The following is a 24,303-nucleotide window of genomic DNA, read 5'->3' on the forward strand; positions in this document are numbered from 1 at the left end:
AGAAATGGACATGATAATTACATCTTTTGCTTATAAGGGAGCCAGAGTCACTCATTCCTCTGCAACAGGAGAGTGATAAGCATGGTACAGGTAGTCCTCAACTTACAACTGTTCATTTAGTGACCATTCAAAGTTACAAAGGCACTGAAAAAGTTTATGAATCCCTATACTAATGGGTAAGGGACTTAGTACAGGTAGTCCTCAACTTACAAGTGTTCATTTAGTGACCGTTCAAAGTTACTGAGCCGAGGTGGCGCAGTGGTTAAATGCAGCACTGCAGGCTACTGCTAGATCAGCAGTTCAGCGGTTCAAATCTCACCGGCTCAGGGTTGACTCAGCCTTCCATCCTTCCGAGGTGGGTAAAATGAGGACCCAGATTGTTGGGGGCAATATGCTGACTCTCTGTAAACCGCTTAGAGAGGGCTGAAAGCCCTATGAAGCGGTATATAAGTCTACTGCTATTGCTATTGTTACAAAGGCACTGAAAAATGTGGCTTATGACCATTTTTCACAATTACAACCTCTGCAGCATTCCCTTAATCATGTGATCATCTTTTGTGACTTTCTCACAAATAAAGTCAATGGAGAAGCCAGATTCACTTAACAACCAAGTTACTAAGTTATCAATTGCAGTGATTCACTCAACAGCTTAGCAAGAAAGGGAGCAAAACTCACTTAACAAATTTTTCACTTAACAGAAATTTTGGGCTCAATTGTGATCGTAAGTCGAGGATTACTTGTACAGTATACAGTCTTACTTTACCGCTATATGTATTGGAACAACATCAAAGAAATGGGTATTAGAAAAGTGTTATGTCTATTGGCTTTGTGTTTTCCTGGGCATCTTTCTCCATGCTTAAGCTCCTTATTTCAACTGATTATAAATTCTCTCACACCTTTTACACAAATGAAAGGTGTAATGTATTTACTCGAGGTTCCCCTCCTTCCTGCTTGTGATACCGCATCAGGAACTGCTTTGGCTTTTTTCTTAACTTTAAAACGTGGTTTGATCATAGCATGAGAGCCTCCTGTTGAAAATGTTATTGCATGCCCAGATGTTAATACACACACCCTTGATCATGATTTAAGGTTTTTCTGTTCTGGTTTCTAAAATGCATGCAGACTGAGTCCTCTTCTACTAGTGTATACAGTGATATAGTTGACTGCAGTGGTGAAATTCAATTTTTTTTTACTACCGGTTCTGTGGATGTGGCTTAGTGGGCATGGCAGGGGAAGGATACTGCAAAATCTCCATTCCCACCCCACCCCAGGGGAAGGATACTGCAAAATCCCCATTCCTTCCCCATTCCTGGGGGACAGATATTGCAAAATCTCCATTCCCACCCCACTCTGGGGCCAGCCAGAGGTGGTATTTACCAGTTCTCCGAACTACTCAAAATTTCCGCTACCGGTTCTCCAGAACGTGCTAAATTTTACCCCGGTCGACTGACAAAACTTCACCTCCAAGTACTGTATGCTTTAGCTACTACTTTCATTTCATCCTCCTATAGCCAAAGGCATAGGTGGAAATCCCAGTTATAAAGATATGAACAGATGACACATCAAAAGTTGCATACCAAATCTTTTTATAATTCTTGCATGGACAGGAAAATTCAGAACTAACCATTTCACAGATCAGGGATTGACAGACGCAATTAAATCTAACAATAAATTGTTCATTCATTGAGGAGTGCAATTTTAAGTTACCCAGCTATTGTTTCATTTCGGTTGAATCAGACAACACAGCTAGATCCTAGATTTTTTTTCTTGCTTTCTCTCCCATATATGGAATTTTATTGAAACAGCAGTTACAAGAATCTAGTGAGTACACACACCATAGACTGCATGTACTAAAAAGTTTCTACAGAAAATCCCCAGAAGCCACACAAGGCACAAAATCTTCTTCAAACATGCATCAAAGAAAAGACTTCTAGTACATTTAGAAACCCATATGGGTCATCTCTTCACTTGTTTGGATTACAATTGGAGGCTTAAATTAAGTTCTCAATGTGAGTTTACAAGCAGATTGTTTAATCACTGCTGAAGACTTGTATAGTTCCGAAAAGGTTCTTGCCTTTAATGATTTAAAGGTTCCAGAGTTTAACTAAGCTTCTGCAATGTGATACAACCCCCCGCCCCCCAACCCAATGGTACCTAAAGCTGTAGTATTTAAAATTGAACTTAATATTTGTAAATAAGGTTAACCATGATTAACAAAATCACAGCAGAGATGGAAGACAATCAAGCTTTAGATTTTTTTCCAAAAGGATGGCCAATTCAGAATCTGAATTGTGTCTAGAAAGATACAAAAGCACAAACGTTTGTGTACTGGGCCTATTTCAGATTTGAAAGCAAACAGCTGTTAGGTCAAGGTGATGCTGTTAGGCATCATCTCTAAATCCCAGTGGTGGACAATAGTGGCGTGATCCCAAGAGATTATTCAGATATTTTAAGAAGCTGACTCAGGTAAGTGTAATGTTTGTGTCGAAAATACTTTTTTGCCTTCAGATCCAAATTAGTGCACACCTTTATTTTGCTTTTTCAAGGACACATTTTATTAAGCAGTCAACTCTTCTATTCCATACTTGGAGAACTGGAAACTTTGAAAGTGGCATAGCTGTGTATAAAATGTAATCAAAGGATATTTTCTCAAAACATGAATAGATCTAAATCCAAAATATATCAATCGACTACAAGGATCACTTACTTGAGTCTGCTTATGTCCAATTTATACATAGTTTTAATAAATGTATTTAAAATATTCTAACCCACGTTATTTATCAAAAACAGGCCACTGCCATTTATTTTTAAGATAGTTACATTGTACATTTGCAATGCTTAAGCTTCTCATTTTATATTTTTATGACCTCATTATCATCCTGAGAATTCAATGATTTTGTATTTAACACAAGTTTCCAAGTTCATAGTATTAGTATAGTCAAAACTTCCTACTACCCTGCATTTTTACACACACAAATGATATGAATAAAGTTGAGTACCAGATTCAGTATTTGTTCAGCTTTATTTAAAAGTCTGCATCAACTCTTATCAATAATTGTGAAATTTCTGGAGCACACTTGCTGAGGAATTCTGGGAGTTGAAGTCCACACATCTTAAAAGCTCTGACACTGAGAAATGCGGTTCTAGATTAATGCTAGATATATTATGGTTCTCCTTATGATCACCTATACAGGTGTTCACGTTGTAAGCAATAGAATTAGCACTTAGACTTGTATACCGCTTCAAAGTGCCTTACAGCCCTCTCTAAGTGGTTTACAGAGTCAGCATATTGCCCCTAACAATCTGGGTCCTCATTTTTCAGAAGGATGGGAGGCTAAGTCAACCGTGAGCCAGTGAGAATCAAACTGGCAAACTGCAGACAGCCGGCAGGCAGCACAAATAGCCTGCAGTACTGCATTCTAACCACTGTGCCACCATGACTCCTAGGTTAAAGAGAAATACATCAGTGTGATATGCTTTTGAAAATCCAGTGCTATATGTTGAAAGTTGTTTCAGCATATATGCCCCTTCGCACAGCTATTGAAAACATAACCTTAAGAGACTTATTTTAAGGCTTAAATTGTAGAAGAAATAGACATTTTAACTAAATGTGTTATGCACATTTTCTCTGAGTATAATATTCCTCTAAAAATTAAGCATCTGTGTAAATAATGTAACAAATCCATCTCCTCTTAATATATTTCTTTTTTATATTTCAGTTTTACCAATATCACCAAATTTAATGATTGTACATTTCCAACCATCAGTTAGAATGCATGTCATCACTTATTTGTGTGTTTATTGGTAAGAAATAATCATCAATGTCAGTTTCAGCAAGAAATACCCCTGACTTTTCCTTTGTACCCTACTGACTAGCTCTTCCGATATATTTCATGGCGGAAATTACCAAATTAAAGAACATTTGATTAGACATTAATGAAAGATAATGCTGAAACTTCAATCAACCACAATTTATGATCATATTGGTCAGAAGTAGTTGTAATTGTTGTTTAGCAGTGCAGTAGCTAGGCTTTAGATTTCTCATGTTGCCTAGGCCATAAGCATTATAGTCTCCAAATATGTTGGGACATACAATTTCTAATACTTCAAATAGAAGAGTTTTTTTAATATGATAAAGATTTGTTCAGCTAGGTTATGGGAAAATGCAATTTAGTTCATGTAATAAAGATGGGAAATAAAAACACTAAATAAATAAATGTAGGAGATTTTTGGAGAACAAATTACTGGATTGAAACTAAGCATTTCAAAAACCTTAAATGATGATAAAAGCCATGTGCTATATGCTATACAAAACAACACAAATACACACACACACACACACACACTCTATCATGGAGCTTAAAAAATATAACATACAAAGTAGTTGACTTATTTGTGGGGATCAGGATAAAGACCAAACAATAAAATATCAAAATATTTTTCTGCTAATAGTTAAAACCTCTTTAGAAGAAGTTATAGGTTTATTCAGAGAGCATGTGCAAATTTTAGACCAATAAAAACTTACTCTAATATGTCAATTAATTTATTTACTAACAAGAAAGTGATGTACAAACAGCTAATTGCAGCACATACAAACCCTTCCCCTATTTCTTCTCTTGACAAATCTGACAAAGCAAACTAATTGGGAAAAAGATGGATTGGTATAGCAATACATTGAAACCAAAGATTATGATGCTCAGATCTATTATATAGACTTCAGACCACATAAATTCACATTGGAATAGATTCAGAAATATTACTATTATGTCTTAGTCCTTGTTAAAAATAGTTACCTGTAATTTAGACACTTTGCTCTTCATTCATTAGTGCCTTAGCATACTTATATTTCAAAGCTTTTATTAAGAAAACAATTTGGGAAGCCTAAAGAAACAGGAAGTAAAACTGCACTTAGTTCCCACCTATGCAAATCATTCCTATATACTTTTATGAAAACACTAAACAATCCATGATCTGTTGGGTCGTACTTTCAGGTATATTCATTAACAGATTCCTCAAGGCCTTCAACAATAACAGAACTTCTAATATACTTGAAAAGTTCTTAAAAATTCAGTTATTTAGAAATGTGTCTTGAAAATAGCCCATATTGAACTGTATAGCACATCAAAGTAGATAACAGGAATTGTGTTATGACATTTTGCATGATTTCATATGATAATTTTAGGTTATAAAATGCTTTATAAAACTTGCCAAATTTCAATTCCAAAGGAGTTATGGGCCCTATATTTTGGATACATTATTTAAATTAATCCATTTGAGGTACCTCAGTTGAAAAGGTTTTGCCCTATAATGCACTGTTTTGCCTAGTTAAAGATGGCAGACAGAAGAGTTTTAGTAATGTATAGATTAGCATAGTCTTACTTTGCTTAAAAAGGATAGACTATATAGCACAATATTCCAAATATTCATATTGAGTTTTGCATCTAAGAAGAGCTGTGGACTTGTATTCTTAGTGTGGCAATAATGAGATCTAAAAGAACACAAGGAATCTCTAATACGTTTTTCAAAAGTTGTGTAACTCATAAAATAACTCATATAAAAACAACACCTGCCCTACAATTTGTACAAATTCTAGACAATAGTGCACTTTTGTTCAATCTCCTACAGAAACCCCTAAATCTTAACTTTGACACTTAAATCAACTTGATTAAGATGATCCTGTAAACAATTATTTCCTTCCAATCCATTAGACAACACAGCTAAACATCTAGTTATGAAATCTAAAATTCTTTTGTACATAAAGAAAAAGCAACGTTTCCAAATTCTATTGTATTTAAAAATGTCTGCCAAGACCAAGCAGGGGGAAAGGCAATCAATAAAAGTGTTTCTTCACAGCAAACCCATCCATGCATTTTGTGTAACAGCAACTCTTGAGCCCAGTAGAAGCAAAGGATGCTGCTACATTTAGATGCTTCACTTCTCTATCCTCAGTCAAAACCCAAGACTACACATTCCTAGAAGCAAATAGAGATGATAGATGATAGATAGATAGATAGATAGATAGATAGATAGATAGATAGATAGATAGATAGATAGATAGATAGATGAATAAAGAGAGGCAGAGGGATGCAGGCTTGCTATGGAGAATTTCCAAGAGCATTCTTTCTTTTAAAGCACATTTAGAAGAAGCTGTTATTTGGAGAAGTTTAGTCAAGTGTTGGGGTTCAACAGCAGATGCCAGGCCTTCTATTCTGGTCAAGACTCAAGATATCAAAAGAAGTAGGAGAACCACAGTACAATCCCACCTGTCTAGGAGGGAAAACAAATGTGCATAAATACAGTTGAGAGAATCACTGAAGTCTACTCCCCCTTTTCTCACAAATTATCAAATGCTCTCAAAATATCCAACCAACTATCCCGATTCCTTAAGTTTTCAGACCAACAAATCACCAAACTGCAGTTGACTTAGAAAAGTAGCAAAGTAAAAACATTTTTTAAAAAAAATAAAAATCAATCTGGTTCTTCCCATGTTGTTTCAATCAGCCCCGGGAATTGTTTTGCTGTTATTTGGGGGAACATGTTTCAGACTCACCTAAGATCTCTGCTGATGCTAACGGGAGACCCAACTAAGGAAAAGGAAGGAGCGGCAAAGGGAGGAGGGGGAACGCGAGGAAAAATAAAACAGCAACAAAGAAGCTGAAACCCCGAGGCTGAAAAGGATTTCTGAGGCCGGACAGATCTGCGAAGCACTCACCAAAGTAAAGCTGGAGCGGCTGACCTGGATGGAGAGGCTTTAAAGCAAAAAAAAAAAAAAAGGAGACTGTTGTAACTTGGATGCTGGTTGCTTTTAGGAAGAGTTGCAACTTTCCTAAAAAGCCCAGCAAGATAGGAAGAAGACCCCGCGGAAAGGCACTGGAATCGAGGCAGCCAGACCCTCCATATGGGAGAAGGTTTTTGGATGACTGAACTCTCAAACAATTCCCTTCTTTTTGCTCGCCCACTTCTGGAACCTCCCACTCCTCGGAGGAGGAGGAGGAGGAGGAGGAGGAGGGGAGAAAAGGGGGAGGAGCTGAAGACGTGAAAAGAGGGGGAAACCGAGCTCCCTCCAAAGGGGCTCCCAACAATACCCTTCCCCTTCACGCTGTGTCAGCGGCGAGAGAGGGGAGCCCTCCATTTGCACCTGACGTCTCAAAGAAAGGAAAAGGGCGATGTTTAAAAGACTGCTTGTAAAATCGATTTTCCAAATGTGAGAGAGGGGTAGGATGGGAAAGTTAGATGCAAAAGTTTAGAGGAGGGAGGGAGGAAGGGTCTTTGCTTTGCAACGTGATAGGCAGCGATCTTTAGTCCTAGCTGCTGATCCGTATTGACCAGCAACAGGCGGCGGAATAGCGAAAGTTAGGAGTAAGTTTGCTGTAGTGAACGATTCTCTTTAGAGTAATGAATAATTTCATTTAAAAAAAAAAAAAAAGACAGACCAATAAGGGCACGGATCGCAAAGTTAATTTAAGTGTAATGATGGAGGGACAGACCATTACAAGCGGGCTTTTGACAGGAAAATAAATCCTACGAAGAGAGATTGCAGGCATTGGGAACGTTTAATTTTAGATAAGGGATAACAGAGGAGGAGGGGATCCTCTTTATACCGGAGAAGATGACAGAATGACACAGAGGGGGACCAGGAACCAAAATAATAGCTTTCAGTCACAGGAAGGCAGAAAATTAATGAATGTTATAGCAAACTTCCTAACAGTCAGAGCTATTTGATAATAGAATCAATTAACCAGAATGGAGGGCCAAATGCATCATGCTGCAATGATGATGATGACAGCAATAGCAATAGCAATAGCACTTAGACTTATATACCACTTCACAGTATTTTACAGTCCGCTCTAAGTGGTTTACAGAGTCAGCCTATTGCCTCCAACTATCTGAGTCCTCATTTTACCAACGGAAGGCTAAGTCAACCTTGAACCACTCAGAATCGAACTCCTGGAGTGAGCAGTGAGTTGGCCCTGCAGTACTGCATTCTAACCACTGTGCCAACATGATGATGATGATGATGATGATGATGATGATGATGATGATGATGATGATTTTTTTAAATCTAAGAATTCTGCATGGCTGCCCAATTTGAGCTATTGCAACTCTGGGCAGTATACAGTCAACAAATAAACAATTGATAAAACCAAGTAGAGACTACAAGTAGGTAGTCCTCACAACCCCAATTGAGCCCAAAATTTCTGTTTCTAAGTGAGACATTTGTTAAGTGAATGTTGCCCCATTTAACTTCCTTTATTGCCACAATTGTTAAATGAAATTTTGTACTTGTTAAGTTAGTAAAGCTGTTGTTAAGTGAATCTAGCTTCTCCATTGACTTGTCAGAAGTTTTGCAAAAGGTAGTCACTTGACACACACACACACACAGGACATTGCAACCGTCATCAATGTGAGGCAGTTGCCGAGCATCTGAATTTTGATCCCATGACAATGCGAATAATAATAATAATAATAATAATAATAATAATAATAATAATAATAATAATTTATTTGTCTTGTATGCCGCCCACTCCTGGAGGACTCCGGGCGCTCACAAAAGACAAGGGAAAGGGGGGAACAAGACAAAGACAACATATTAAAAACAAAACCAACATGCACAATTTCTATGGAGGTAGATGCTTCTCAGCTCCCCCAGCCTGCTGGAACAGCCAGGACTTGGTGGCTTTGCGGAAGGCCGGGAGGGTAGTAAGGATCCGGATCTCAACAGGGAGCTCGTTCCAGAGGGCCGGAGCTGCAACAGAGAAGGCTCTCCCCCAGGGAGTCGCCAACCGACATTGGCTGGCAGATGGAATCCGGAGGAGACCCAACCTGTGCGATCTAATTGGTCTGAGAGAGGTAATCGGCAGGAGGCGGTCTCTCAGGTACCCAGGTCCGATGCCATGTAGGGCTTTATAGGTAGCGACCAGCACCTTGAAGCGGATTCGGAGACTAACAGGTAGCCAGTGCAGCTCGCGGAGGATAGGTGTAACGTGGGTGTACCTTGCTGCATAAGTGTGAAAAACAGTCATAAGTCACTTCTTTCAGTGCTACTGTAACTTTGAACAGTCACTAAGTAAACTGTTGTAAATCGAGGACTTCCTGTAGTATTTGTACTGTAAACAACTGGTTTAGTCTAGCTTATTTTATACTTTGCCTCATTTTGTGTGTGTCTTTTTTTTAAAATAATGGAAAACCATGACGAAAATAAGGAAAACGTTAGAGCTGTGATTTCATGTCTATTCGTTTTCTTCTACAGTAGTCCAAATATTCACCGAGTAAAAGGCTGAAATCTGAGGAATTACAATCAAGTGAAAATACAACTAGGAAGCATTTTGGCTGTAGAATAATGACTGCCAGTTAGCAAATTTCTAATGTGAATTAGGGAATATTTTTCTATGCTGAATTTTTTTTTAATTACATGATTGACTTATTTGAGTCTTTAGTGCATGTTGTTCATGAAGGGATTAAAGAGATTTCATATTTCATCTTGAAGACAAGCTAATCTGAGAGAAGCAACCTGCACTACATAGAATGAGAAGTCATTGCTTCTTCTGTAAGAGAGGCAAGATCTTGTTCATAAAGACATGAATAAGAAGCCCTCAGCTTAAAGATTTTAGAAGTTGGTTTCACTTATTTATTTTTGTTATAAAGCTACTTGTTGGTTTGATAATCCATACGAAATGGGATTATTGTTTTCTTGAATTAAATAAATGAAACTTTGATCAGTGAGAGGATTAGAAAAGTGTTTTAGTGCAGGGACTCAGGACTTAGATGTAGTTTGACATAAAACCAATAGAAAAGGCAACAAATCAGGGAAAGGAATAGTAATTGAAACAGTGTAAACTAAAAGTTAATATTTTGTGGAAGAGTTATCTTCCGGCTATATGCCTCCCAGATCATTCATTGAGAATATTCTATTTATGGTAGTCATTTTTATCTGCATTCCTATAAAAAGCAAGCAATATCACAGATTTTAAGAAACAACATAAAGCATGACATTTAAATGTGTTTGCTTTATATTGTAGATATCTAGTATGTGGTAAGACTACTTTAAAATTAATTTGATTGGAAAACTCATTTACAGTTTTTAACCTTCAGTAAAACCAAAGCCATTGATCTATTCTAAGTAAGTACAGGTAGTCCTCAACTTAGAACATTTGTTTAGTGACCATTCAAAATTATAACAGCATTGCAAAAAAGGGACTTACGACTTATTTTTCATACTTCCAACCATTGTAGCATCCCATGGTCACATGATCAAAATTTGGGCACTTGGCAGATGGCATGTATTTATGACAATTACATTGTCCCTGATCATGCAATCACCTTTTTCAATCTTCTTGACTTACTTGACTTAAGTCTTTAGCGTCGGTACGGCATCGCCAATCCCTTCGCTGTAGAGTCGCATGCATCCCGAACCATCACCACCCATTGTTTGCGATTTTGAGCGGCAGTTTTGCCATCTCGTATGGTAAAATGGATTCGCGAGAGGTCTTCTTCAATCAGCTTCATCCATGTTTTCCGTGGGGCGTTCTTATGCACCTTCCAGGTTTTGGGCACGGGTGCTTCAATGGTTATTTTGGGCCAGGAGTTGCTGTTCATTCTCCAAACGTGGCCTGCCCATCGCATTCGATTGCGCCTTACAAGTGTTTCGATGGTTGGTTGGTTCAGGCACAGTTTCCGTATATAGTCATTTGTTTTCCGATCATGTAGACTGAGCCCGCTTATGGTGCGTAGGCATCGCATTTGGAACACCTCCAATTTTTGTAGTTGAGCTTTTGTAAAGGTCCATGATTCAGATGAATAGAGGAGTATTGGTATGATCAAAGCATTAAATATTTTCATTTTTGTGGGCCTGGATATTTGTTGGGACGACCACAGTCGAAAGTATAATTTTGCGAATGTTGTTGAGGCTCTTGCTAATCGATGGTTTATGTCTTCGGTATCGATAAACGTACTGGACGATATCTTCGCACCAAGATACGTAAATGTTTCAACACATTTTTCAATCTTCTGGTAAGCAAAATCATTCAGGAAGCTAGAGTCACTTAACAACTGTGTTACTAACTTAACTGCAGTGATTTACTTTACAACTGTTGCAATAAATGATTGTAAAATGGATAAAAACTCACTTAACAATAGTCTTGCTTAGCAGTGGAAATTTTTGGGCTCAATTATGGTCATAAGGTCATAAGGATTAGTTGTACATAAAGTAAATCCATGCATGTTCTATGTCTGTGTGCATTATGAAAGACTGAACAGTGTGTTCAACATTTACATAATGAAACAGTGAGCTGAAAAAGTTATGGAAGAAAAGGCAAATAAGTCCCATACATATTTTTGTTGAATTCTGATCAAATCAGCCTTTTACTGTCCCCGTCCCTGAAACAACAACTTAAAACAGTGGCTATAAGTGGCCTGAAAGATAATTAATTTCTTTTTCATTTGAATACTGCATAAAATCTTGACTAATAGTTCAATCAGTGGAAATAGGAAAGTTTAAATCATATATACTTGAGGTATCAACAAGATTATGAATGTTTAAACGAAGTAGTATTTTCAGAGTTTCAGTACAGTGCATACATCGTGTGCAATGTGGACTTGCAAGGTTATTTTTGGATTAAAGGTGACATCTTGCATAGATTAGCATTAGCATTCCTGGGCTAAAAATTGACTTCAGTTATGCATGTGGAATAATGGTCAAAATACGTCCCAAACTCAATAGCATTGTCATTTTAATGTTGCAAGGTATACAACCTTTGACATTATACAATTTAGGTGTGCAATCTCATTTATTTTTTCCTTTATTTTTACCTTTCTAAAAAGCATTGTGAAGACCTTGATATACACATAGCAAAGGAATGAATCTTTAAAACACGATTTGATTGTTTAAGATGAGAGTGAGAGTTCAAACCTTTCAAACAATTATTGAAAGGTACATGGGTAATGAGAGGTTTTGAATATTGGGCAAACCATTTTAAGTAATGTCAAGAGTGGACCTTGAAAAAAAGACATGGGAAAAATAAGCACAATAAATTAAGCTGAAAATAGAATAAAATGCAAAAAAGAAAGAAAGTATGAGATTTGTACAAAAATAACTGTTAGAAATTAGATTCAACTGGCTAAAGGAAAGTGGGTGTTAAAAAAGGACAATGTGGAAATGTCTTCTCCATTCTTTTTGTTCCATTTGAATGTGAATCATAGCTGAATTAATCCATCAGGAAGCACATTGGGTGCAATGATGGCATACTCAGTAAATTTTAGAATTCTGATGAAAGCAACTTTGATGCTTTCTGTTAGTTATCTCACAGAAATAATGTTGAAAAACTCCATCACTTCACGTGCTATACTGCTGTAGCAGTCTCCCAGAAAACATGAGAAGAGGGAAATTAAAAAAAAAAAACACCTCCTTGATAGGGCCTTCAGCCTACCTCAAAAAAAGAAGAAAAAAAATCTTTGCAAAAACACCTGCCTCTTTCTTTCCAACTAATCCAAAACATTCCAAAGACTGCAAAATGACCTGCACAATTGCTAGGTCAAATCAAATTCCATCACTTCTCAACCAGACAGTTGCCTCAGCAAAGCTGCCCTAAATGGTCTCTTTTCTATGTTGTGACTAGGGAGAAAGTTATACAGGGATGTTAATAGGTTTTCCAATCCCTCAGAATAGGAGGTGAAACAGACGTCCCAGGTCTCTTAATTCATCTTGAAATGGCAGAATATTTTCTTTGCATTTTCTGGTTCTGCTTCAGTACATCAGCTTTGCCAGATCTCCCTACACAAGGGAGCCTGCTTCGGTTACCTGACTTAGAAAAAATATTGGCTATTCATTTGAATGTGGTTGCTTTGCTACAGGAGTGGTCGACCTACTTTGGATCAGAGATTGTAGTTCAAAAGAAAACTTGCAGAAAGTGTCTACTGCCATGAAGTGGGTAGGTTCAAAATAGACAAGGCCAAAGATATTCCTGTATCCACTGCAGTGCACACCTATGCAAGTTAAAAAGAAATGGCTGTAGGAAATGGTATAGCTATTTTATCCAGAGAAACCCCATTTGGGTGGGAGTGGGTGGTGGAATCCTGAATTTGCTTTTAGATGTTTTCCCCTTTGAACCTCTCATTGTTGGGCCTCACTTCCTTGACTTAAAATTCCTGAAAATCAGCCTGACAGATTTCTTTAAGAAGCTGTTCTCCAAAGCACCTACGGGTAGGACAAGAAGCAATGGGTGGAAACTAATAAAGGAGAGACCCAACTTAGAACTGAGAAGAAATTTCCTGACGGTTAGAACAATTAATTAGTGGAACAACTTGCCTCCAAAAGTTGTGAATGCTCCAACACTGGAAGTTTCTAAGAAGATGTTGGATAACAATTTGTCTGAAGTGGTATAGGGTTTCCTGCCTAAGTAGGGGATTGGACTAGAAGAGCTCCAAGGTCCCTTCCAACTTTTCTATTCTATTCTATTCCATTCCATTCCATTCTATTCTATTCTATTCTATTCTATTCTAGCTTCTGTCCAGTGTTTATGCCAGTTTAAGAAAACCCTGTTCTAACTGAGGTTAAAGTTACTTCTTGACCTGATGTTACAACTGGCTTGCAAATGTTTCTGAAAGGTGGAATCAGACATTGTCCTCTTGCCATTTCCTATTCACCCTCAAATAAATGTCTGTACCTATTTTCCTGCTCTCCTATGTGGTTTATTCAAAAATATAGATTTCTGCCCTTTTTTGGTTCACATGCTCCTGTCTGGAGGACAATGCAGGGGTGAAATTCAGCAGGTCCTGGAGAACTGGTAGCAGACATTTTGAGTAGTTTGGAGAACTGGCAAATACCACCTCTGGCTGGCCCCAGAATGGGGTGGGAATGGAGATTTTGCGGTATCTGTCCCACAGGAGTGAGGAGCGAATGGGGATTTTGCAGTATCCTTCCCCTGCAGTGAGGCAGGAATGGAGATTTTGCCGTATCCTTCCCCTGCCACATCTACCAAGCCACACTCACAGAACCGGTAGTAAAAAAAAATGAATTTCACCTCTGCTCCAATGCTTTAGTTTGCTATAGATCGAGTCACTCGGTGCTTTGCAGCAGAGAGACTGCTCCGTCAACTGAGTCATGGTTTATCATGAAGGGTAATAAATTCTATAATCTCCTCTCCTCCCTATGCCACCTGCAAGCAGGATGCATTAGTCTCGAAAGGATAGGAATATTTGAGGCTCCAGCAAAGTGTAAGTTAGAAGTATAACAGAGAAATGCACCCTGGAGTCATTTTGATGGTGAGTGGATGATTAATAAAAGATGATATCATTCATTTCTACCCTCGAGGAAAAAAATGCTGCATATTCTAGTGATGGACAACAGGCAACCATGGAGAAAACCCCTTATTTGATAAAGTTTATATCCACAAACCACTTAATGTGATCCTCAAATGCTTAGTTTTCTCAAGGCAACTGCACTGCTTGAGTCAAAAAGTACTGGTTGTTCTCAGTTTAAAAATGCAGCTGATGTTCTTTCCAGTAAGTGTGAATACTATATGGAGAAAGAAGGAGAAGATGGTGTTACGGTTCTACTGCCACTTCCTTTTATCATAGGAGGCTAAGATACTGAGCAGCTACTATTTACTAACTGCAGCATTTCAGCAATGTGATATAATTCCCAACTGATGCATTAGGTGGGCAGAGCAGGATTAAATCTAACAAAACCAGCAAAGAAGGGTATATGTCAGGAAACATTGCTGGAGTTGCAGTCTTGTTCATACCTTCTTGAGAATAAACCCTTGAATTCTGCAGAACTAAGTCTAGCAAGTTGTAGGAATGGGGTGGCTCAGTGGCTAAAAAGCTGAGCTTGTCTATCAGAAAGGTTGGCAGTTCAAATCCCTAGCGTTGCCTAATGGATTGAGCTCACATTACTTGTCCCAGCTTCTGCCAACCAAGCAGTTGGAAAGCATGTAAAAAAATGCAAGTAGAAAAATAGGAACCACCTTTGGTGGGAAGGCAACAGTATTCTGTGCTCCTTCAGCATTTAGTCATGCCAGCCACATGACCACAGAGACGTCTTCAGACAGCACCGGCTCTTTGGTTTTGAAATGGAGATGAACACCATCTCCTAGAGTTGGGAACAACTAGCACATATGTGCGAGGGGAATCTATACCTTTTTAAGTCTAGCAAGCATACATAGAATGTTACTGTTAACCTTATCTTAGAAGATAAATCTTTTTCTAAAGAAAGTATATTACTAATGAAGTGTTTGCCTGTTGAAAAGAATGATTATGCCCTTATTTTATGCCACATGAATCTGATATCTGTGGGTTGATGCTGTAAACAACTGGCGTTAGGCACCAATGCAAATGGAAATTGTATGTCTAGACAAGTATGCATCAAAATACACACAACATTTACTGTAGATTTTAAAAATCTTTTCTCAAATTCACAAAGATGCAAATTTGAGAACTCAGAAAAAATAAATTTAACCATTTGGCAAAAATAAGAAACCAAAGTTATATTTGTTGTCTTGAGCTATTTGTCAAAATAATAAAGGCAGGATACAAACAAACAAACATTCTCCCATTCCTAGCAACAATAAAATCTTAAACCAGCCTCAAAGCCCTGCAAATCTGAAGAACACAATGTTGGGAAATCTACCTTAAATAAGTCCATTATATCGATTTGTGCTCTCCATCTCCTGGACAATGAAGAATAAATCAGCTTAGAGTCCTTTAGGGATACAGCATGCTTTGTTAAAGAATATTAAAAGAAGTCATATGTTTCTCCATGCCACCCACTAGGCTCAACCCTAAAATACCTTTCAGGCCTCCCTTTCAAAGCAGTTAGGGGCATCAAATTTCTTCAAAACGTCAACAAATATTTCTGTCTTGGACTTAATTCTAAGGAACTTCTGATACTCTGCCTACATTTTCCTTTGCTTCATTTCATTTCATCATATTGCTCCAAGTTCTTACAAATAAGGGCCACCCAAAGCAAATGCTTTTTCTTCTTGATGCCTACACTTGCTCAGTCACCTATGTTTATTTAAGTATTACATCTTCAACGTTTTGGAATAATGTCAATTTGGATTGGCATGAATATAAAATAATATAGGAGAAGAGAGAATAAAATCCCACCTTACGATGCTTTTACATAAATAAGTCATTTCTCTGTACTTTAGACATCATTGCAAGCCAAAATGTGATACCACAACAATTCAGCCAAGTATTGGGAATAAAATGTCCTTTGAAGTTTCAAAATGGTTGGTACAGTAGCATTATATTGCCTTGTTTCAAGTGAAGTACAAGATGTACAAGGACATGTAATGGACTTTATTTTCAGAATTTAAGTTAACATGAAGAAGATATATTTGTTTCAAAACACAACAATGATACTGGTTGGATAACATTGGACCCATTTTTCCAAAATAAACTAGCAATAGGAACTATGATTAGCTGACATTTAAATATCTTCATCTCAACTAAGGAAGATCATCATTTCATAATTGTATTTGTAATGTATTTTTATAGTATTTGTATTTTATATTGTTTTATTCTTATTGTATACGTGTTGTTGCATTGATTTATTCTTTTTAAGACTGTAAGACGCCCAGAGTTACCAGAGTGAGATGAGCAGCAAACAAATTTAATAAATCAAAATAAATAATAAATGTAAAACTGTTTGGGTGCCATTTTTTAAAAAATAGCAAGAAAGCTGTGTTGAGCTGGCAATGTTAAAAATTTGGTGTACCTGGATACTGAATATGTAATCTGCTCTGTTCACACTTTTAGGCAGTGTAAGAGTTGATTTCCATATTAGATATAAACATAAAAACTAAAAAAAAATCTTGTAATACATGAAATAGGGTTTTGTGTGTATCATGTGAGATCCAGGATTGCTTTTAAAATTTGAGTTGTTTTATTCATAATTGTTTTATGGAATTATTGTACATTGAATAGATTAGGAGCAATCAGATAAATAAATTTATTTCTTTTTACATTTCCAGAAAACTAATGTACTATATCATAATTCACACACATATATATTCAACAGGGGTGTAAAATTCGTGTTGTCACATGACATATCAGGATTTTTTTTCCCCTTTGCTAAACCGGGCGTGGGCATGGCTAGCACATGACACATCTGGCCCGGGCCAAGAGTTTCACAGCTTTGCTCAACATTAACCACAAAAAATAAATCGACTGGTCATATTTTAATCTGATTTGTTGTATGAAGCCAATTCATGGACTTCATTGCATCTTGGAAACGTAGAAAACTACATCATCTGAACAAACCATTTGTAAATGTGAAGACCCTATTTTCTGTTATATAACACCTATGCATAAGGCAACTCTGCATAGCAGTTAGTTTCTGATCACACAGCTCACTGTCAACTTTCCGACTGAATACATGTTAGACAAGTGTTTCTCAACTTTGGCAGCTTGAAAATATATGGACTTCAACTCCCAGAATTTCCTTGTTAGCATGCTGGCTTGGGAATTGTGGGAGTTGTAGTCCAGACATCTTCAAGTTGCCAAGCTTAGAAACACTATGTTAGACTTTCTGGATTATCATTCAGCATTATAAACTGTGGACCACTGGTTTTCTTAGCATTCTAAGAGCAGCTGCATAGGTCTATTGTAATGTAAACATCACTGTTTCTATACTCTCTTACTGTTATATGGAATATTAAATTGAATACTAGAAATACTGCTATCAATGCTGAAGAAATAGAGATGTTGCTCACTTTTTGTCATATATACCAAACAACCTATCTTTTTTAAAAAAACGTGTGTTTGTGTCTGTGTGTGTGTTTGTGTGTGCATATATTCAATTATCGTTCATATTTTAGTAATTGCAGTAGGATTTCCTCCAGATTGTTAATTGATACCGATCTTACCACCAGTCTTCTCAGATAAGCTTATTTAGAATTGAATTTCTTAAAGCATTTATTTATTTATTACATTTTTATGGAACCCATCTGCCCTATAAGGTGACTCTTTGACTTTCTCTCCATTGTTCTAAATTGAGTAGGCCAGTCTTTTTCAACCTTAGCAACTTTAAGATGAGTGGAGTAGACTTCAACTCCTACGTTTCCCCAGCCAGCCATGGGGAGCTGAAGTCTACTCATCTTAAAGTTGTTAAAATACTGAGTGTGTAGTCTTTTCTCAGATTAGGCATGCATAGGAGTGAACTAGGAAAAATTTGCATAATCTGGAGATGATGAGAACTGTAGTTCCGGCACATCTGCCCAGTGGAGGGGTTAAAATAATTTAACAACGGTTCTCTGCCCTATGATTTCTTCCAACAACCAGTTCACCAAACTGCTCAGAAAGTTAACAACCAGTTCTCCCAAATTGATGCAAACTGGCTGAATCTGCCTGTCTGAATTAAAGGAGACAACTCTGGTGATTAGTTTTTTTCTGCAGCTTCCAGATAAGACTTTCTCTTGCTTCTTCTGTAGAAGGCCTGAAGGTTCACATTTGGAAATATTTTAGCAAAGTTTGACTAATATTTGCCATTCCAGCATCATGCTGTTCATTATTTGATCAAAGCGCTCAGTTTTAAGGATAGCTACTGTGTGACACCATTTCAGATCTGTAAATATAATTGTAGGTGTGATATAGAATCATACAGGAACATATGAGCAGCACGAAAAACGTCTCCTGTACTGTTGTTTCCATCTCTATCTGCTGATATTAATGTGAGTCATTGACAATTAGAATATAAAGTTTTTTAAAAATATAGTAAAATAAGCTCTCATTTATCCCTTTTGGTATCTTCAGTCATTTCCTTTTTTTTCTCTTTCTTCTCTTCAGCCTTAATCCAAGCTAATGCCTTCCAGATGAGGTGTGAGCAGCTGGTAATTGTACTTGGATCCATCTTCATTTGTGCTTCAGTCAGCACGGCACCTCACTAATGGAACCGAGTTCTGGCAGAAATCCCTGAGACCCGTGTCAAAGAAAACACACTGGAGGGGGAGAGGGGAGCATATTCAGGGGGGGAAAGGAGGGGGTCTTCTAGCACAACTAGAATCTGAATTCCGATAAGGTCTGGGACTCCTGCAAGTGAAACAGTATGTGTGGGATTTCAGACAGCACAACTTCACTTCTTTCTGCAGGCGGAAACCTGACACCTGCTTTAACTGGCCCTCCATAGCTCTTTCCAATCACTTGGCAAGAAATACTTTACTCTGAGGGAGGCTCATGTTCTAAAGCTGACAGCCACACAGAGCTATAACACACCTGGATGTTAAGAAACACTAGTCCCATGCAGGGCCTCTGCTGGCTTGACCTACTGGAAATGGTTTTCTTGGAGCTGAGCTAAAAAATGAGGCCTTTTCAAGGTGTAGGGTTGTGTGTGTGTGTGTGTGTGTGTGTGTGTTGTGGAAAACCTGAAGCTAAAGCATTTTTCCTTTTATCAATTGCTTGCATTCATTGCTGTTTGTAAGCTTAGCAGCAGAAGATAACATCAAATTAGTCCAGGAAGATTTAATTCTGTTCTCCCAGGACTTGGGGTATCATGATTGTAGGCCTCTTGCTAGATGGGTTCTTGCATTTATAGTGTGTTGTTTAGGCACATCCTGATCTTGTATAACTTTATAGTATATTTTCAATTTTCCATATTGTTTTTTTTTAATTGTGAGCCTACTAGACTTGTCTTGGAATTGGGTGGCACCTAAATTTAATGAAGAAAAATCCCAACCAAAAATTGTAATTGAAAAGAAGGGGCTTCTATTATTTTACTTCTGTTTATACCCCTTTCAATTTTCTTCCTTTTTATTATTGTAAACTGCTGTAGAAAGTTAGCATCCACCACTCTCTTAGAAGAATGAAAGACAGAATATTTCCCCTAAAAGAGAAATAGAAATCTTAAAACAGAAATTCAGCCCCAGCACCCTGTGTTCAGCAGATATTTTGGTTATCTACAAGACAAAAGGCTGGGCCAGTTTATCTACAAAACAAAAGTCCTTCACCCTCACTACATGGTACCTGGGAAGATTGCATCACACAGCAAGGTTCAACCAAGCCTGGGACTAAAGACAGTCAACAAAGTTATCCTTGTATAGCTCTCTGGGAGTCTGACAACCATTCAGAATACATGCCCTTGCCACAGGAACAGGAAGTTCAAATTCAAAGCCCAAGAGAGGGAGTCTCTCTCTCCTCTCCCCCACCCCCCACCATGTGCTCATTTGCCCAGGACCCCAAAAAACTATGTGGTCCTGTCCACCATTAAACCATCTTCCAAACAGCCTCCATGTTTCCAGTGTCTTTCTCCCCACTTGGACCTGAACCCAGATGGACATTTCTTCCAACACTGCCTAGAATAGCCCCATGGTGACATAGGTGGCAAATAAGTTTAATAAATAAACAATATTTCGTAAATAGAAAAAGTTCATTTCCTCCTAATATTAAGAAATGGATTCGGGATACTAGTTTTCCCTACTTCTGAAAACAATTATTGTTCTAAAAATGAAAAAAAAGCAATATTGTTTCCATATAGTCTAAATTAAATGATAACCTTAAGGATTTAATTAATTTTGTACTAATACTATAGAGATAGCACTTGTTTATTTATATCCTGCCTTTATTATTTAAAAAATAGGCAGTGAACATATCCTGGACATTTTTTTTCTTTTTTAAATTAATTTTTCTAATTGGTACTTATCACTACCAATATATGTTGATTTTTCTTACTTTATAATCTACACTTTAATAATTTAAAAAATGACAGGTGTGATTCCTGAAGGGTAGCAACCTGTACTGCCTGGACCACTAGACTTCTTATGTATATTTATGTGCGCACATCTTAGCAAACTGTGAAACCATACATTCATGATTCCATATGTCTTTACTTATACTAAGCCAACAGAAACTTACAAATATTCTTGGTTGAAAAAATTGTTCTTTCATCAACTTAGCAATTGTTGGCAGATCTTATAGGGAGTTTCCACTGTAGACTGTGATTCATTTACCAGATGAAATCTGATCTTGGCCAGTAAGAAGGAAGAGGCAGAAAAACAGACAGACACGCTACAGAGTTTTAAAGTTTTAGAAAGCAAAAAAAAAAAAGGCAATCAGAAGAGGAAAAGTAGTATGTTTGGATACAAGAGTAGTAGAAAATTACAGAAACAGCTCAGACTGCAGATATTTGTATGTACCTATGAATCCGTCCGTCTTTCAAGATTCTCCAATCCATTTTTCTCTCTCTACAAAGGAACACTAATATTTTATAAGTATCAAACTATCTCCCTCTTACTGATCTTTACTGATAGGCTTGGTGTTTATATTTTTTAACTTTATTATTTATATTTCTGTAAACATTGACATTCTTTCCAATAGTTATAACCGTAGAGCTATCAAAAGTCTGATAGTCTGCTGAGATATTGCTAATATAATAGTTGATGAATAATCTTTTGTATGTATGGCGTTATCTTATGCGTATCACACCTAATAAGATTTTTAAAATGGTCTCTCTTCAAAATATAAGAAATGGTGTTAAAATGTGAAATGAAAAAATTTCATGATGAAATTGACTTGCATACTTTTAGTTTTTCCCTTGAGAATATCCATCTCTGGAAATCTTTAGTTGTTCTATCCCCCCTTGGTCTACTGTTAAAATTTTAGCAAAGTTGTTAACAGCCCAGTGTAAATGTCAGCAGAGTATTAAGGGTATTAGTAGACAAAATTATAGATTATGTCCAAGGTTCATAGTTCAAGATTCAAAATGAGCAAAACCTAGTACCCAATCAATGTTCAAGGGACAAAGCAGAAAGTTTTGTCACATTATGGTGAAGGGCTGAAATTTCTAGGCAGGCAAGCATGAGTTCATACAATGTGTTTTGTCACAGATAATGTTCCAACATTTCACTCTTCTCAGACAGAGCCCTTACATGGAAGTTCTCAGTCTGTAATGATGCTCACTCAGCTCTGATTGAACTTGGGCATAACATACTTCTCCTCAAGACACATCTCTACGCTACCAGGTGCTTTTGCACCTCTTCTGGCTTTTTATTTAAGGACATGATGGTAGCAATGCTGTCAATAGTTGGCGAGTTGGAATCAGAGCCTGCAGCTGCAAAGTCAGAATCAGTGGTCGTACCTCAGCTATGTTGCGGCTAAGGACTTAGACATGTTTGCTTATTACCACATCTTGTTTTCCTCTTCCTCGTTCAGTAGATATTCCTATGTCAGAGGCATGAGATATATCATGGGTTTTTTTTTTGAAGGCGCATATTGCCTGGTGTGCATTCATTAACACTAATGACAAGCTAGTTCACCAGGTATAAAAGGCAGTAGAGCATGCATTTTGTACTTGATGGAGAGAGCTGTGTAGAATTGGGTGACAACTTGGACATGTGCAGAAGCAAGGGAATATTGGACTAAGATAAGAGTATGGTTAAAGAAAATGTTACAACAAGAAATAGAATTTAGACCACAGATATTCTTATTAGGTATTATCCCAGAGAAATTCAAGAAAGAGGATACTTATTTGATTATACAAGTAACTACAGCAGCAAGAATTGTATTTGCCCAAAATTGGAAACCAAATAAGCTACTAACAGATAATAAAAAAGATATTAAATTGTGCAGAGATGAATAGGTTGACAATGAAAATAAAGGATAAAGAGGAATCAGAGTACTTCAAGACATGGGGAAGATTCTATGACTGGCTAGAGAAAGAAAACTAGAAAAGAAAATAGGGAGAAGATACAGAACTCAGACAAGGCACTGTTAAATGGGAAAGTGGGGGGGGGGGAGAAGGGGAAAACAGAAAAGAAAATATTAAATATATAAGTATACATCCAAAAGCGAGATATAAAGGGAGAGGAAAACATAGCTAGGATAGATTAGCAAAGGTAAGGGAATAAGAAATGATATCAAATTATATTTGGGTCTGTGGAAATACAATCCCAGGGAAATATAAATTGACACCAGAAAGAGACACCTACACTAATAGAAAAGAAAGAGAGAAAGAAGGAGAACAAGAAAGTAAGATGGGGGAAAGAAGAAAGAGGTGAGTAGAGGAGAATGGAAGGGAGAGGAAGAGAAGGAGAGAGGCTAGGAAGGGGAAGAGGAAGAGTAGGAATGAGAGAAAGGTAATGGAAGAAGGAAGGAGAGGAAGAAGGAAGAAAGTAGAGAAGGGAGGGAGGGAGAAAAGAAAAGGAAAATAAGGTATTACAACAGGAGGAAGGGATGGTAAATAAAGCAACCCAAACTGTATATTATAACCTATTAAATGAAATAACAAATGTATAAGAATGATAAATGTATAGAAGAATAACAATTATGTGAATGTATATTTAAAATGCTATGTAAGAGAATAAAAAATAAATAAAAGTTCTGGAAAAAAAAGAATTGGATGACAACGGACCTTACTGTGGCATTGGCAATGTGAATGAAATAAGGTAGCTCAGACCAGGAATGCTGGAGTCTTAGAGCACCTGACTTCGTGGGTTGCTGACTGTGGGAAAAGGTTGATGTCTGTGCTGCTTGTTTGACCTGCATCCTGAGGCTGCTTTCCCATTTTACAGTTTGGAACTGTGTTCATTTTGTTACCACAGTGTGGATCCTGGAGTGGGATATAATGGAACGCCTGCCAAGGGTGTGTTTGGCCACATATCAAGCCTTATAGACTTTTTCCTCTTCCCTTCGAGATCACTGGTCTTTTATCTGGAGGAATTTTGTTCTGAGATTAGAGGTATTGTAAACTGGATTGGGAAAGATTGAGTGTGATGCTATAGGTGTCTCCATGTGAGTGAAAGGAGGTGGAGAGGAACAGCAGCCTGTAACTCACTTTTGGGAGAGACTGCATTCTTAGGGGCCTGGTGGGAGCAGGCATAGAGTTGGGGCTGCACTGTGTGTGAATGTTTGAGTGATAGATTTTTGTTTGAAGAGGTGCTGGCATGTAGAGTAGAATTACCCAATATTTTAGAATGGTAAATTTAAGAAAGACTTAAGTCTTTGCTAGAATAAGAAGCAGCATGTAATGTTCCAATTATTTTCAGAAGACTTTCAAAGATGCAGATGGAATTACAGCTCCAAGCAGCCCCATCCCCCCAAATCACCCCTCTAAAATTAGCAATAAAGCCACCAATTGTTGGCAGCATGATGTTCCTTTTTTTCCCTCTCACTAAAAAACACAAAAGAGGGATGCTAATTTTTTGGAAGGCTTAACACTATTTTGTACTTTGCGTTTCCAAACCACCAGAAAGAAAAAATAAATAAAAGGATCAAATATTTCCAGTCTCTCTCCCATGGAGGAATTGTGTCACTGGATATGCATATTGCAGCCCATGCGAGCCAAAGAAGTCATTTAAGAATGCCCAAAAGTTA

General features: G+C 37.4%; 1 protein-coding gene across 1 annotated transcript in view; it reads right to left on the reverse strand.

Moving 5' to 3' along the window:
• BOC (BOC cell adhesion associated, oncogene regulated) overlaps window positions 1-6,928 on the reverse strand; it is an 80,586-nt gene extending 73,658 nt beyond the window's left edge. The window contains 1 exon segment of the mRNA XM_032220114.1: window positions 6,713-6,928. The gene's annotated coding sequence lies outside the window, so the exon portion shown is untranslated.
• Window positions 6,929-24,303: the final 17,375 nt, after the last annotated feature.

This window comes from Thamnophis elegans, chromosome 6, assembly GCF_009769535.1.
Source record: "Thamnophis elegans isolate rThaEle1 chromosome 6, rThaEle1.pri, whole genome shotgun sequence".
Taxonomy (NCBI): domain Eukaryota; kingdom Metazoa; phylum Chordata; class Lepidosauria; order Squamata; family Colubridae; genus Thamnophis; species Thamnophis elegans.